The sequence below is a fragment of the Odocoileus virginianus genome, chromosome 24 (assembly GCF_023699985.2).
Source record: "Odocoileus virginianus isolate 20LAN1187 ecotype Illinois chromosome 24, Ovbor_1.2, whole genome shotgun sequence".
Classification (NCBI taxonomy): Eukaryota; Metazoa; Chordata; class Mammalia; order Artiodactyla; family Cervidae; genus Odocoileus; species Odocoileus virginianus.
The window spans coordinates 42,442,850-42,460,255 of NC_069697.1; the positions used below are offsets into that span (position 1 = coordinate 42,442,850).

General features: G+C 39.7%; 1 long non-coding RNA gene across 1 annotated transcript; it reads left to right on the forward strand.

Moving 5' to 3' along the window:
• The first annotated feature begins 3,753 nt into the window (after positions 1-3,753).
• On the forward strand, positions 3,754-16,987 carry LOC110141556 (uncharacterized). Its single transcript, XR_011483295.1, has 3 exons — positions 3,754-3,938; positions 4,754-4,943; positions 15,709-16,987. It is a non-coding gene; the product is annotated as an uncharacterized lncRNA (long non-coding RNA).
• Positions 16,988-17,406: the final 419 nt, after the last annotated feature.

A 17,406-nucleotide genomic window follows, 5' to 3' on the forward strand; every position in this document is an offset into this window, starting at 1 on the left:
ATGCCAAATATGGCATCGTAATAGTAATTAGCTAGTCCAATGCAGTAAAGAAATGATCGGTTGAGAATGTCCTAAAACAGTGCTTCTCAGACATTAATGTGTATACCAATTACCTGAGTATCTTGATAAAATTCAGAGTCTTATAGTGGTGGGGTGGGGCAGAGATTCTGTATTTCAGATAAGTTCCCAGGTTCTATCAGTTCACTTTGAGGAGCCAGTTCAGAAAGACCAGGGAGAACAAGTTATGATTTTGACAAAACACACTTTTACTCTTCTTTTTCAGATTTCTACTATTTATTGAAATTTTTCTGATACATGGTCACTATAATGAATTTAGAAATTGTAAAATAAAAAAAAATTAAATAGCCCTCAGTCTCATCACCCAGTGATAATCTATATGAATATTTTGATGTGTTTCCTCCTAATCTTTTGTTTGTTTTTACATAATACTCTCTATAAATTTTTTCTTATTTTTTAAAAATTGTTTCTCACATGCTGTTATATTTGAATTGATCAGCAAACATTTAGAAGAGTGCCATGAACTCTTTCACTCTTTCAAGAGTATAGCAAGTAGAGTCTTTGTCTTTGCTTTTTGGTGAGGAAAAACAATCTGATATACAATCTGATAATAAACATGATTGAACGGATAAAAGTCTCATTTTAAGTAATGGCATTATATTCCCTTTTATAGCTAGTCATAATATAGTTACCAGTATAGTTAACCAATCATAATATAGTTAACCAGTATTCAGGTAATTTCCCTTATTTACTTATATATATAATATATACATATATTACATAAATATATATGTAAATGTACATTTAAATATATGTGTGAAATATGTACACTATGTGGAAAATTTTTGCAGATCAATTTTTGCATGTATTCCTAATTTTCTTTAGATAAATTTCTTTAAGCGGAATTTCTGGGTCCTTGAGTGTGTACAGTTTTTGAGTTTTTCATACATATCGCCAAATAGAACTCAAGCAGCGTTGTACCATACATACTTCTACGCGTACTAGTACAATGTGATAAAGGCACCCAAAAAGCCTTTATTACATTTTTCCCAGCATTAATTGTTATTTATTTTTATACTTGTCCAGATATTTTAGTTTAAATTCCCTTTATACTTACGGGGTTATGCATTTTCACAGGTGTGTGAGTCAATGGTTATCTTCTCTTTGCAAAGTGTCTATTTCTTTGCCCATTTTCATTTGGGGGTTTTCTTTTTTCCCTTATTAATTTGTAACTGCTTTTTATATATTAAATATATTAACCCTTTGCTATAGATTTTGTAAATGTTTTTCTAGCTTATTTTTTGTCTTTTAATTGTGTTTCTGCTTTTTAATCCATGAGTTACTTAGAAGTAAGATGTTTAATCTCCACATATTTGGGGAATTTTTCAGTTGTCTTTCTGTTATGTATTTCAAGTTTAATTCCATTGTCATCTGAGAGCAGGCATTGCATGATTCATATTCTTTTAAATTTGTTAAGATGTGTTTTATGGCCCAGAATGTCATCTATCTTGGTGAATGTTCCATGTGAGCTTGAGAAGAATGCTTACCGTACTGTTCTTGGATGAAGTAGTCTATAGATGTCCATTGTATCCGGATGATTGATGGTACTGCTGAACTCCACTATGGCCTTACTGATTTTCTTTCTGCTGGATCTGTCCATTTATGATAGAGGGGTGTTGAAGTCTTCAACTGGGATAGCAGATTCCTCTCTCCCTCCTTGCAGATCTATCAGGTTTTGCCTCACGTAATTTGACACCCTTTTGTTAAGCACTTACATATTAAGGACTGTTGTCTTCTTGGAGAATTGACCCCTTTATCATTAGGTAGTGCTCTTCTTTATCCCTGATAGCTTTCCTGCTTTGATATCCGCTCTCTGAAATTAATATAACTACTCTTGCTTTCTTTTGATAGGTGTTCCCATAGTATATTTTTCTCCATCCAGGTACTTCTAATATACATGTTTTTATGTTTAAAGTGGGTTTCTTGTAGAAACATACAGTTGACCTATTTTTTGATCCACTCTCACAATTTCTGTCTTTGAATTGGTGTGTTTAGACCATTGATATTTAAAGTGATTAATGATATAGCTTGATTAATATCTACCACATTTGTTACTATTTTCTACTTGTTCCCTTATTCCTTTATTATTTCTATCTTCCACTCTTTTTCTGTTTTTTGCAGTTTTAATGAAGCATTTTATATTGTTCTGTTTTTTTTCCCTTTGTTAGGATATCAGTTATATTTTTTCCTTTTTTTTAGTGATTGCCTTAGTTTGCAATATAAGTCCACTCTCAAATAACACTATACCACTTTACAAGTAGTATGAATACTTATAATAACAAAAAATGCTGATTCCTCTCCCCTGTTGCTTGCATTTTTGCTGTCTTTCATTTCTCTTGTACATAAGTGTGCATGAATATATATCATATTTATAAGCATGCTTATATATATGCATGCATAATTAAATACACTTTTGCTATTATTATTTTGAACAAGCCTTTATGTGTTAGATTAATTAATAAGAAAAATAAATATTTTATATTTTGCCTTCACTTATTCCTCCTTTGATGTTCTTTATGTAGATCTGACCTATGTTATTTTCCTTCTAAGAAACTTCTTTTAACATTTATTGCTAAGCAGGTCTACTGGTAACAAATTCTCTCAAACTTGTTTGTCTGAGAAAGTCATTATTTCCCCTTCACTTTTGAAGAATAATTTCACAGGGTATGAATTTCTAGGTTAGCAGTTTTTTTCTCTTTAAATATTTCATTCCACTCTCCTCTGGCTTGCATGGTTTCTGAGGAGAAACTCTATGTAAGTCTTGTCTTTGTTCCTTTCTATATGTTCTATTTGTTTTCCCCTGGCTTTTTAAAGACTATCTTTGATTTTTTTGGAGTTTGAAAAGGATATACCTAGGTATGGGGGATTTTTGGTTTTGTTTTTTGGCATTTATATTGTTCTGGTGTTCTCTGAACTTCTTGATTCTGTGGTTTGGTGACTTAGATTAATTTGGAGGAAATTCTCAGTCATTGTTTCAGATATTTCTCCTGTTCCTTTCTCTCTTTCTTCTCCTTCTGGTGTTCCCATTATGTGTAAGTTAAACCTTTCATATTTGCTTCACAGTCCTTGAATAATCTGTTGTGGATTTTTTTTCAGTGTGTGTTCCATTTGCTTTTTAGTTTTGCAGGTTTGATATGCCCTCAAGTTCAGAGATTCGTTCCTCAGCCATGTCCAGTCTACTAATAAACCTATCAAAGGTGTTCTTCATTTATGTGACAATATTTTTGATCTCTAGCATTTCTATCTGGTTCTTTCTGAAGACTTTCATCTTTCTGCTTCCACTACCTGTGCGTTCTTGGGTTGCTCTATATCCACTAGAGCCTTTATCATAATTAACCATAGTTTTAAATTCCTTGTTTGATAATTCCAACATCTGTGCCACATCTTGTTCTGATGCTTTCCTTGTCTCCTCAAATTGTGTTGATTGTCTTTTGCTATGTTTTTTCTTTTTCTTTTTGATAACTGCATATGATGGACCCGGTGAATTGAAGTGCTATGAATAAGTCTTTAGTAATGTGACTGAGAGGCTACCGGTTGCGGGGGGAAGCATTCTATAGTCCTATTATAGTAAAGAAGAGCAATGTGCTGGGTGCCATCACCGCCCAACTAATGCCCGAGGAACAGTGGTTAGAAGTCCTGCTCAGCCATTGGTCAGCACTGCAGCAGGCCCCGCCCCCAAGCAACCAACTGTGAGCAAGGGTTAGTGAGGCAACTCAATCAACAGTCAGGGAGTGGTGGTCGTCAGCCAGAGAGTGAGCTGAGATCCACTCATCTGGCCTCAAGTTAGTGGGTGAAGGCTGCAGTGAACCTCTCCGGCATCCCCGCCTCTGTGACCCAATGACAGCAGCTGTCTGCATAGGGTGAGTCAGCAGGACCTAGTCCCTGCCATAGGGGTCACCTGAGGACCAGCTGGGTTGGGCTCCAAGCTGCCTCAGCAGCGATGGCTGGGCAGGGTCTGAGGACATGGCCATAGGGACCTGCCAGCTGAGATCTCCCTCCTCTTAGCCAGGACCTGGACCTCGGACGGGGAAAGCTGTGTCTGGGACCTTGCCCTTTCTTGTCAGAGAGGAGAGTAATGTTGGTTTGGTGGAGATTCACAGGAACATTGTTTACATGACCATGATGTGACTCCAGAACAAAGGATCTGACACCAAGAAGTTTGCAACAATTAACCACACCCCTCCCTTACCTTTCCTAGAAAAGGGCTTTGCTGAAGGCTTTGGGGGAGTTTGGGGTTTTTTAAGGCATGAGCCACCCATCTCTTCACATGGCCCTACAATAAACCTTTTTCTGTTCCAAACTCTGATGTTTTGATATTGTTTAGCCTCACAGTGAGTTTGGGAACATAGACTTACTTTTCAGTAAGCCTGTGATTAGGTCTCAGCTTTTTTGTGAGCCTGGGCCTCTAAACTGTGAACCTCACACATGTTTCTCAGCTTTTTCTCCCCCTCAGGTGGGACAGGATGGGTAGATTGGGCTGAAGTTGGATGTGTCCCTTCTCCCTTGTGGAAGGCCAGAGGCATCAGGAGACGGATATGTCCCTTCCTTCAGGACAGTTAGGCTCTGGTAAGAATACCCCAGCAGGTCAGGCTCTGGTTAGCTGGCTTCCTCTTATTAAGAAGCACTCAGTGCTCTGGTGTATTTCAAAACAGCTACTTTTCTCCTCACCTTGCAGGAAGCATCTACTCTTGAGAACCTGGTCAAGCTCCACAAAAGCGGGAACCACTTCTTCGCCTGGGTTCTCCTAGAGTTTTAATTGTCAGTCTTGTCCACACTGAGTCTCCAGTAATTTGTCAATTACAGTTCAGGTGTTCCCACCACAGCACTGGTTTCCATGGTGTTTTCACTCCTGGGGCTCTGTTCAGGTAAGCCACAGCTCTGTATTATCAGCCCGTCTGTTTCTCCAATTTGGGGGGTAGCGGTTTGCCCTGTGTCCTCCCCTCTGCTATGGATCCAAGAAGAGTGGTTTGTTTTTCAGTTTGTTTAGGTTTTTACTTGTTTGGACAGAGTGGCAACTTCCAAGCTCCTTACATGTGGGACCAGAAACTGGGAGTCTCTGTTTCTTAAAAACCTCTAATGTTTTGAATTTTTAAGTAATTCATAGCTATTAATCTTGTCACTATAAATTTGGTCTTTGTTTTTATGTTTAGGACAGGCTTGTCCTTAAGAGGAGAAAAATTTGGATCCATGTTTCTTTCCAGTTTTGTAAAAGCATCTTACATTACTTCTATACAGAAGCCTTAGGAAGCACTGTTGCAAGGACAGTCCATTTTCCTGTGGTACAGTTTTGCTAAAACTAGGGTGTACAACAGGCTTCTCAAGAGATCCAGGAATGGGGGAACGCTGAAGGGTGACAGCTTTGGGGGTTGTAATATAAGTTGAGAAACCAGCTTCTTTTGTTCCATTAGCAGTTCCATTGCTTCTTTATAGGAAGGATTTGATGGTATCTTTCACCTATCGTTGGTATATGTTGGTATACAGAATAATACTCTCCCTAAAATATTCACATTCTAATCCTTGAAATTTGTGGGTTCATTACCTTCCATGGCAAAAGAAACTTTGTAGTTGTGATTAACTTAAAGATCTTGAGATGGGGGAGATTATCCCAGCGGGCTCAAAGCAATTGAAAAGGTCCTTATAAGAGGGAAGCAGGAGGGTCAAGAAGCAAGAAAGGAGGCAATTGACAATGTAAACAGAGGTCAGAGAGAAATTTGAAAATACTGTGCTGCTAACTTGCAAGATGGAGGAAAGGGACATCAACTGAGGAAAGCAAGAGGCCTCCTGGAGGCGAAAAGCCAAGGAAATAGGTTCTGCCCTGCAGTTTTCAAAAGCTAACACCCTAATTTAGGACTCCTGAGCTCCATAACAGTGAGGTAACAAACCTGTGTTGGTTAAGCCACCGTGTTAGTGGTAATTTGTTACAGTACCATAGGAAACTAATTAGGGACTGTCAGAGTACAAGCCAATCCCTGCAGTGGTTCCCAAATGCTGCTCCTTCCAAGCCACGTCCAGGGTACTCGGCTACTGCCAAGACTGTTGTCACGTCCGGCTCTTGCAACCCCATGGACTGCAGCCTCCAGGCTCATGTCTGTGGGATTCTCCAGGCAACAATATTGGAGCGGGTTGCCATTTTCTTCTTCAGGGGTTTTTCCCAATCCAGGGATTGAACCACATTGCAGGCAGATTCTTTACCACTGAGTCACCTGGGAAACACTGCCAAGATATTAGGGTTGACTTCATCATCAGTGGATGGTCTCAGAGCACTGATAGCTTACCTAGAAGAAGCCAGCTGAGTCACTTGCCTAAAAAATGGCAGAAGCTTGAGGCTTTTCGATCTCCCTTAATTAACCCAGAACATTCAATGAGTCTTCAGAGAATTTCATTCTGATGAGTTTCTACTAGGGACAAAAATCACCCTATCTTTTAGGGTAATTGTGAGGATTAAATTACTTAATACATACATGTGTAGTCCTTACAAACGTTGCCTGGTACGTAGAGAGCCTTCATTAGGTGTTAGCTGTTATTATTTGTTTTAGCTCAAGTTCTCCAGAGAAACAGACCAATAGGATGTGTGTGTGAGTGTATTATATATGTAGAGAGAGTTACTTTAAGGAGGTGGCTGATACAGTTGTGGGGTCTGGCAAATCTGAAATCCACATGGCAGACCAATAGGCCAGAGACCCAGGAAAGATCTGATGTAGTCTTGAGTTCAAAAGTAGTCTGGAGACTGCAGAATTCCCTTTCTCTTAGGGACCTCTGACTTTTTCTTTTAGCTTTCTATTGATTGGATGGGGCCCATCCACATTATGAGGGTAATCCGCTTGACTCAAAGTTTATTGATTTAAATGTTAATTGTCATCTAAAAAATATCTTCACAACTACATCTAAACTGGTGTTTGACCAAACATCTCAGCACCAAAGGCAAGCTAAGTGGACATAAAATTAACTATCACATTGGTATTTGTTTTCTATCTTATTTCGATGGCTAAAACCCCCAGGAAAATATAAAATAGTAAAAATAAATATGGACATCTTTATCTTGTCTCCAGCTTTAATGGAAATACTCTGCTATGTCTTCATCTCTATTAAGTACTATTAAGGAACTATTCTCTACTCCCAATTTAGTATATTTTTAATCATAAATGGGTACCATCTGCTAAGATGATTATGTAGTTTTTCTCTTTTGATTTATTGAAATGATATATTTTATTTATAGACTTCCTATTAATAAACAACTTCTTGCATTCCTATGGTAAAACTTGCTTGGTCAGACTGTAGGCTTCCTTTTAGATGCTGCTGGATTTAATTTCTTAGAATTTCAGTTCATTTTTTATAGTTTATTTTTGCAGCATTCAGTTCCAAGTCCCCATGTTTAATATAAAGTGTATAGTAAACAGATGTGTTTTTAATTGAAGTATAGTTAGTTTATAATATTGTGTTAGTTTCTGGTGTACAGCAAAGAGATTCAGTTATACATATATATATATATATATATATATATGTATATATATATATGTATCCTTTGTCAGATTTTTTCCATGATAATTTATTATGGGATATTGAATATACTTCCCCATGTTATACAGTGGGACCTTGTTATTTATTTATTTGTATCTGCTAATCCCAAACTCCTAATTTATCTCTCCCCCCACCCCCTTACACCTTAGGTAGCAATAAATTTGTTTTCTGTGTATGTTAATCTATTTCTATTTTGTAAATAAGTTCATTTGTATCATTTTTTGGATTCCACATACAAATGACATAGTTTGATATTTGCCTTCCTCTGTTTGACTTACTTCACTTAGTATGATGATCTCTAGGTCCATCCACGTTGCTGCACATGGCATTATTACATTCTTTTCTGTGGGTGAATAATATTCATTATACATACCACCTCTTCTTTATCCATTCATCTCTCGATATGCATTTAGAGTGCTTTCATGTCTTGGCTATTGTAAATAGTGTGTGAGGCTAAACATGTTTTTAGTGGCAAGATGTTCAGACTATCCCATCACTAAAGTCATTTGGTGTCTTCTTCCCTTGCGAATTCCTTTCCATTGACTCAGTATTAACATTATATCAAATTAATATTCCAAACATCCTTAAGCATGTTAAAAATATCTGTATTCCCCTTACAAAAACATGACATTGCTTTTTCACTCTTTCATATCTACTACCTACTATCTGTAACTCTCTGTAAGTTTTCCCTTAAAGTGAACAGTCAGCTGTTGTTCAAGAGGGTTGGCCATCCAAGCCCAAGTCCCTTTATGAGTCATTCTGCTTTAGGAATCCATCCTATATTCTTTGAGTTGTTAACTTTGCTTTTCAAAAGCATCACTGTGTGGAGCTTCTCCTACACTGAGACCAGCATAGACCAACTTGTCTTCTGCTTCATGCAGTTTCCTACAAAACAAACTCAAACCAACAAAAGCATAAAATATGTGGCCACTCCAATTGGAAAAAAGAGTCAGGATTTGGCCTGTGGACAGTTAGGAGCTCAGGGCTCTTCTTTAGGACACTGAGCTGCCACTTAAGAGTTCTGAGTGCCTTCTGTTTAAAAGTAAGGCTGGCAGTTGGAACAGTAAATTTGAGTCAAACTTTAAAAGCATGCCCTACCACACCACATGCTGCCCCTTCACAGCAGATGGCCTGGACAACGTTCCCTACTCCTGGACTCCAACGAGGCCAAGAACCAACTGCTACATCGGTCCAATATTCACTGAGGCCAGGTTTAACACTTAAGCTTCTTTATATCTAACTCCCATTTTGCTTTCTGGTAATATATTTTTAACTAGTCACATAACTGAAAATTATTTTCATAAGCCATCAAGGTCCAAACAGTGTTCTAGGGAACACTAGTTGTCAGTAAGTGTTCCAAAAGAAGGGAAAAAAAGATTCTGTCTTCAAATTTGGAACGAGCTGGGTTAAACAAAACTGATTTCTTTACTGCAAAACCACACAGAGCCTTTAGTATATTGATGTTCTTTGGGACCTCTGAAACTTTTTCACAGTACACCTATTAACATTTCTAAGTATTAATATATTATTGTTGGGTATACTTTAGGGAAACAGTATATTAAGTAATTATTATTATCATCACCTACCCTTAATGCTTACTAGGACTTGAGTATTATGTTACATATCCCCAACTATAGATGGGATATTATTAAACTACATCTCACTTGAACCTTGCAACATCTCTAAGAGTAGGAGTTATTATCTTCTTTGCATAGCAGTATAGAGAAGTTAAGTAATTAACCCACAATGACAGCACCAGTGAATCACAAACCCTCACTGCATCCCGACCTTATCAAAATCTATGTGCTTAACCAGTTAAGCTACATTTGCAATAGCACTACTAGACTTTGCAATGGTTGCTTCATGGAATAATACTTTATATTACATTGTAAAAACCAACTTTACCCATGCTCTGATGCTGCTAAGTCGGCACAGTCGTGTCCGACTCTGTGCGACCCCATAGACGGAAGCCCACCAGCCTCCCCCGTCCCTGGGATTCTCCAGGTAAGAACACTGGAGTGGATTGCCATTTCCTTCTCCAATGCATGAAAGTGAAAACTGAAAGTGAAATCTCAGCCTTTTCTGATTCTTTGCGACCCCATGGACTGCAGCCCACCAGGCTCCTCCATCCATGGGGTTTTCCAGGGAAGAGCACTGGAGTGGGGTGCCATTGCCTTCTCCATTCCCCATGCTCTGAGAATCATCATATCCTCTCCTTCCCTGCGAGCCAGCCCAACGGATCCTTTTGTCAGTGAGCACCTTCAGACCATCCTGCAGCCACTCTCGACTAATGAGAGCTGAATCAAGTGTAATGCATGCTGTTTTCTTCCTTGGGGCTTCTGTCTGACATCTATGTATGTCAAGAGACGTCTAAGTGATAACCAGACTTTCTGCAAAGAAACAAAAAAGGACACCAAGCTGAGTGTTAAAATGCAAGTTTGATAACATCTTCAAGTTAGTGGAGGAAACAGAGGGTAAAGATTAGTGGACAATTAGTTGTAGGTGGGAATTCCTTGGCAAATGAAGGATACCACTGAGGCCTAGGAGGAGTGACCAGCCATTGTGTGAAATTCTGGAGGTTGCCATGACCTCAGAAGATTTGTAAAGAAGGAAATAACTAATCCCAAAGAACTTTCTGGAAACTCATCTACTCGTCTGCACCATTCCATGCACTACTGTGACCACCTGCATTTAAGGATCCCATCTTCTATGCTAACCTAACAGACTTGTGCTGTCTCTTTTATTAGCATCCACATTTCTCAGTCCAGTAGCCAGCCTTCTTCCAGCAGTGTTCTACACAACCTTTCATACAAAGATATGGAAAGTTTACAATTATATGATTTTGCATGTCAAAGGATGGTCTATTAGCAGAACTAACTTAGAGTGACCATCTTATTCAGCAAGGGCCATCAAAGCATGTTTTATAGGAAGAATGTCCAATTTAGAAATTTCTTATCTCAATAAATCTAGGAATTTAAATTGCCAGACTCAGGAGATATAGTTTTGGGGAACCCTTAGTCCTCCTCTTTTAAGATGTCTCCTTATCCTCCCCATTCAAAAGGGTTAGGACTTTTCCACATGTATAAGTTACCTATTATATAATGAACCAACCCTAATACCAGTGATTTAACATATCTAACATTTGTTATTAATTATAAGTCTACAAATTGGCTGAGCACTCATGCTGGTTTGGGCTTGACTTAACAGGTTTTAGATGGGCATGTTCATGCATCCTTGGTTACCTGGCCAATCATCAGGAGGCTGGCTGGTCAAGGATGGCTTGAGCTGGTATGACTCACCTCCAGTCCACATGATCCCTCGTCCTCTAGCAGGCCAGCCTGTGTTCATTCTGATGGCAACTGCAGGGGTTGAAGGGAGGAAAGAAAACTCCAGTGTACAAGAACATTTCAAGCCTCTGGTTGTGGTGCATGTCCTAATATTTCATTGCCCAAAGCAAGTCTGATGGTGAGTTTGAATTCAGAATAGGAGGAAACAAGAAATGTACAGGGGAAAAGCCATGGTTAGTACTCTCATATGTCACAAATATCTCTTGGCTTCAATTTGAATCATGGTGAATAGAATTGTAAAAGCGGCTATGTTAGAGCTAAGAAGAACCATACTAACCTAGCCTCTTTGATGACTCACAATTCCAGAATTAGCCTAAGACTCAATTCAGAATATTGGAAGCCCCTTCTACAATTTTGATTAAGCTTAAAGAATGTAGCACTGAAGGGATATCAGGATATGCCACCCCAAAATTTGCCACTTCAGCATAAGAATTATTTTAAGATGAAGACATCTGAAATTCAACAGCTGCAGAAAAAAGGCTTCCTGGAGCTTCCCTTATCTGAATAAAAGCAGAAATTTCTAGGAAATCAGTTTACCACAAATCCCCCCTTCAAGGTAAGTCTGATCCCAGGAAAAAGACCAAGAATAAGCCCCCCATAACCCCCTCTCCCAGGGAGTTTATGACAGAAAGATCACCAATACCAACATAGGCAAATATTGCAAATTTTTAAAACTCTCATGTCTCTCATTTGTCTTTCTTAAAAAAAAAACAAACAAACCCTCATTTGTTTTTCCAAAAACCAAGAACAAAGGCCTATTTGTCCTTCCCATAGCAGCCCTTTCTCCCCTCTCTTTCCCCTGTTACATATATAGGTCACATCATTTTAAGTTACTAATGACTGAGTACTCCTGCATGTAACTGCATTGCATGTGTAAATTTCTTCTCCTCTTAATCTGTCTTTTGTCAACTTAATTTACAGGACTTGGTCAACCACCATATAAGATTAGAGGAAGTTTTTCCTCTCATACAGTACCATCGCTATGAACTACCCAGTCAGCAAGCACCCTAAGAATATCCTGTCTAAGCGGTTAGAGTCGGAGTCATCTGTTGCTTATAGCCAATAGCATCCTACCTAATTGAGTATTAGGTTTGAGTTACCTATTAAACAACTAAAGAGAGATATCAAGGAAACAAATGAACATGAGTCTACATGTGTGGGAAGAAGTCAGGGTAGAAGATAGGGATTTGAATTCCTAGGCACATAGATTCTATTTAAAGCCACATGACTAGATAACATGCTGGAAGGCATGTAAAAAGAACAGAGATGTGGGTCCAGGACTGAATCTTAGGGAATGCTAATATTTGAAGTTGAACGGGGGAAAAGGACATACCAAAAAAGACTCAGAATGATGATGAAAGTAGGAAAAAAACCAAGAGAACGTGATGTTATGGAAGCCCAAAGGGGAAAGAAGGAATTTTAGAAGGAAGAGGAGCTGTATTATGTTGAATACTTGGAGAACTCATTGGATTTTGGATTTAAGAGCTTCCCCTGTTTCAGAACCAGCACCCTTGCCCTCTAGGCTCTAAGTTACTGAACTTTATTTTCCTCTTTCACGTCTCCAGACCATGCTCTCCTTGCCTCCAAGGCTTCACCTGCTTTGCAGCCTCCACTGAAAACATGCCTCCTTCCACCTCCCCTCCGTAACTCCTGCTATTCCAGCAGGTCTCAGCCTAGACTCTTGCTTCTCCAGAACTGGCTGAGCGGCCACTTCCATATGCCTCCAAAGAACACTGAACTTCACCTGTCCTAGTCATCTTGGGCTGCCATAACAGATACTCCAGACTGGGGTGGCTTAAATAGCAAATGTTTATTTTCTCACAGTTTTGGGGGCTGTAAGTCTAACATCCAGGTGCCATTACCACTGGTTTCTGATGGGGCCTCTCTCCTTGGCTTTCAGACAGCTGCATTCTTGCTATCCTCACATGGCCCACACACAGACAGAATGCTCTTGTGTCTCTTATAAAAACAACAGTCCTAGTGGGTCAGGGCCTAACCTCATCATCTCTTTTAACTTTAATTACCTTCCTAAAGGCCTTATCTCAAGCACAGTCACGTCGAGGGTAGGCCTTCAAACTACAAAATTTGCTGGAAACACAGTTCAGTCTGTAATACCCATCAAAGAACTTACTGGGTGATAATTTCTTTATTCCCTATTTGACTGAAATTCTGTGAGGCCAAGTCCAGGCAACGTGTGTATTTTATTTCCTATTATCTTCAGCATGTAACACAGTGCTTAGAGGTGCTAAAAAATTTTATGGACTAAATGAATGTGAACATGAACACAGGATTGGCCCCTGCTCTGCCATCTGGCTAACCCACATAGTTAGCCAAGACTGTACTCTAATTGGGAATTCGCCTCCCAGGAGTGTCCCATTTTCAACGGTCAGTAAAATCTAGCCCAGTTGAAATAAATGGAAGGAAACCCAGTGTGAATTGGTGAGAAAGTATAGAATTTTAGAAGTTTTGGTACTTTCACAGAAGCCCTAAAAAATAATCTGTCATGTCTGTTGCAATCATCCTGAAAATGAGTTTATACTCTCTCTCCCTTTGTTAGCAAATTCTCCTTGCTACATACAGACAGGGCAAAGGTAAACTTTAATCCAGCTTCCAGGGGGGAGAAATGTTGGATTGTTTAAGTCTTTGTTCAGGGTTCCAAATGTCCCCACGCTTTAGGAAAGATGAAGATGGATGAGAATAGGGGACTGCAGAGGAGCTCAGAATTGTATTATTTCAAAACTCTATCTTTTGTTGCATAATAATAGCAAAGTAGTGAGTTTGATTTACAGATGTTAGCATATCATCTTTAGAAATAGGAAGTCAGCAATGGCATATATATTCTCCTTCCTTCCCTGAAGATTACCCACATAGCTTTTTAAAGATATGAAAATGATTTGGAAAATATGGAGAGAAACTGGCTTTTTTTAGGAATTGCATTTCTAGGTTTTCCTAAACTCTAAAGAGTGTTAAGGGAAAAAAATCTTTTAACAAGTTTCCAAATGTTCACTGATGTTAACCCTTCAAGTATGCCTTCCTTTTTCTTTTGTAAAATCGAGTGTATTGGGTAAAGGATGACTTGGGGTGTAAATGCCTAGTTCCAGTTAGAGCAAGAGGCACGAAGCTCCCTGAAGCTTCCAGCTTCCTCTGTGTAGCTGGATTAAGGCTATTATCCCAGCGGTGGCCCCGTGAGGCTCAGTGACATGTGACGAACATGCTGACTTGCAGCCTGTGCTGACACAGACCATACTAACAATAACACTCAGACACACCCCAGCCCATTCCTCCTTCTAACCCCAGGTGCCGTCAAGTGGGAAAATGAGGCAGCACAGACAACGCCTCTGGCTCTCAGAATCCTTGCAAGGAGCTGATTTCTGAAACAACTGAATAGTATAACAGGGAAAGAAACACTAAACTTATGTAATTACCTCATTTTAGCACAGCTCCAGAGCAATATTACTTTTGTCCCATTTTGGTACGTGACATACACGCAGATTTGTGGACGTTTTCTATTATGTCAGTGAATTTTTAATTGGAATATAATTGCTTTGCAATGTGGTGTTAGTTTTTGTCATACAGTGAAGTGAATCAGCCATATGTGTACATATATCCCCTCCCTCTGGGAACTTCTCCCCCACTCCATCCTACCCTTCTAGATCATCACCAAGCAGCGAGCTGAGCGCCCTGTGTTATAAGGCAGCTGCCCACTAGCTATCTGCTTTACACACAGTAGTGTATATATGTCAGTCCTAATCTCCCAATGTGTCCCACCCTCCCCTTCTCCTGCTGTGTCCACATGTTCACTCTCTACGTCAGCATCTCTATTCCTGCCTTGGAAATAGGTGAGTCCTTGTGATATTATGGAGAGAAAACAACATAGCCCAGATATTTGAAAGGATTGCTTAGAATCAGCAATTCCGAAAAGGAAAGGGTCCAGTGGCCCCTTGTGGCCTTTTCTTTCAAGTTATTTGATAATGGTCCTCAAGGGGAAGCTCCACTGGCAAAGCCACTTGATAACAAATATTTCTTGCTTTGGCCACCAGACAGTTCTCCAAAGTATCTGTAGCCTGCAGGTCCTGAATTGAGGGTTCGATTTTACTGCAATGCAGAGTTTGCTGGTTGGCACGGTGCCATGTTTGAGTGGAGCAAGTGTAAAGGCTTTGGGGGATATGAGTGGAAGGGTTCAGTGGATAATGTGTGTTAGTATAGGCTGTATCTTAAATGCCTGGCAGTTCTTGGCAAAGTCCAAGCTGGCCCTGTAAAAGAATTTTGGGCCTTTCTCCAGCACAGAGTCAGAGACAGCAAGATGCACCCTCTGGTCCTGGCTATAACCCATGGGTGGAATTGCCTTTCTTGCCCTAATCGGATAAGGGAGAACTCAGCGCTCCTCAGGCACCCACGGGCTGCATGGATAACCTCTACACATGTGTACACACACACACACACACACACACACACACACACACACAACACACACACACACACACACACACACACACACACACACACAGGTAAATACAATAATCCCGGCTCTCCTCTGGCCTGAGATCCTCTCCCTTCTCAGTGGTTGAAGGAAGGGCCCACAGGTTGAAAGGATTATGAAGCTTAATTTTATTTTGTGCATACCTGATAAGTAAGAATCCTCTGGAAAGAAGCCTGCTCAGTTAGCTGTCCCTTCTGGAAAATAGAAAATTGATCTTCAGCTAGACTGCATTTGCAACGCCCCTAGGATTAACTTGTTTTCCTGTTTCACTCCTTTGCGCCTCAGTTTCTTCATCATGGATTGGGACTACAGTGACCGGCTCTTGGGCTTATTGAGAAGAAACAATTATGCGATAGTGCTTTGTAGACCGGAAGAAAAGTAAGCATCATTAATCAGATTCATAGATCAACACTTAAATTTGCATAAATATAAGAAAGGGATTCTGGGAACATTCTTCTTAGCCATTTTCTAGCTGTCTAAACTTTAGCAAGTTAATGAACTTCTCAGAGTCTTAACTTTTGCACCTATAAAATTGGGGAAACAATATCTGTTCTTAGGAAGCTGTTATAAGAATTAAAAACACACCCTCCTTTCACTGAGTGTGATGTCTGACACAGAGTGGATGCTTTTTAAATGGTAGTTAATCCAGAAGACACCTGTATAGATGGAATAGCACTCCCTTGCCTAACTTTCTGAAGTGCTCTTTCTTGCTCAGGAATTGAATCCCTACCTCAATTACTGTCTTGAGTGTGCCGGGATATGGCTAATGAGAATGAAGTCTGGGGCATGAAAATAAATAATTCATGGACTGCACTTTGAACACTTGCTTGAATTTCTATGAGAGTTAGTATTTCAATTTCCTCGACTGAAAAGATGAAGGCACTAAGAAACTGAAAACAAAACAAACCAAATCAACTAATCAACCTTCCTCGTACACAGTTTGGAAAATTTTCTATCAAGTTAGCCAGGGGTTGGGGTCTTTATTGACTCATAGGAGAAAGGGAAAATGCATATATATTAAGGCCTACTAAATAATAAGCCATGACTTTCAAACTTTTAAATTTAATAAAGAAAAAAATACCCTAAAGCCTTCCAAGAAATAAGATAGCTTTCAGAGCCATATTGGGGTCTATTAAGAGAAAAAAGAGAGAGAAACATTAGATAGAACTGGGCAATATAGAGGTGAAGAGTCTTCCATTAGGTTAAAGAAAATCCCATTTTAAGACCTTGTAGAATACAGCCATTGGCGCACATTTGCAAACACAGTCTTCTCTGAGGGTATCTTCTCTTGTCACTCTTGTCACAGCATTAACTTGAGACAGAAGTTTCCCCGGGTCCCCAAATTCTTAGATGCAAGTACTCATGTACACATCCACTATCACTGAGGATCCAGATGAAGCTCATAGGTCCTGGATCCAGAGTCAGCCATGGCTGGGCTGGCACTGGATTCAATTCTATCCTCCAAAGCAATAAGGAGCCAGTTTTAAGGGGAAATAGTGTAAACCAGAGAGAGCAGGAATTAGGGTTGCAATGAATTGGAAAAGACCTCTCCATCTCCTACAGTCAGAGTTGTGTTCTCTCTCGTCTCTCATACACACACACACATACACACACACACACACACACACACACACACACACTACAAGGTGATGCCTACTCACTCTGGCCAGGGTAGTCTCTATTTAGCTGCCATTTTTGTAAACCTGGGTAATGTGGCTGCAGGAACCAAATTTTCATTGGTCAATTGGTCATCAGCTATAACTTTATGTCGTGGTGGGGTGCTGCCAAGTTTTGTCCAGGAACCTAGTGACCTGACCCAATTCAGGAGTTTCTATTTTGACAACCCTGAATAGCGCTTCCTTATTTGTCACTCTGCAAACAATACATTGGGACCAAAAACACAGCAGAGACTGCAAAGGGGTCCCCCCTCCCACACCACCCTGATCACTCTGAACCCTGCGGGGAGAACGGCTCTGAAACCAT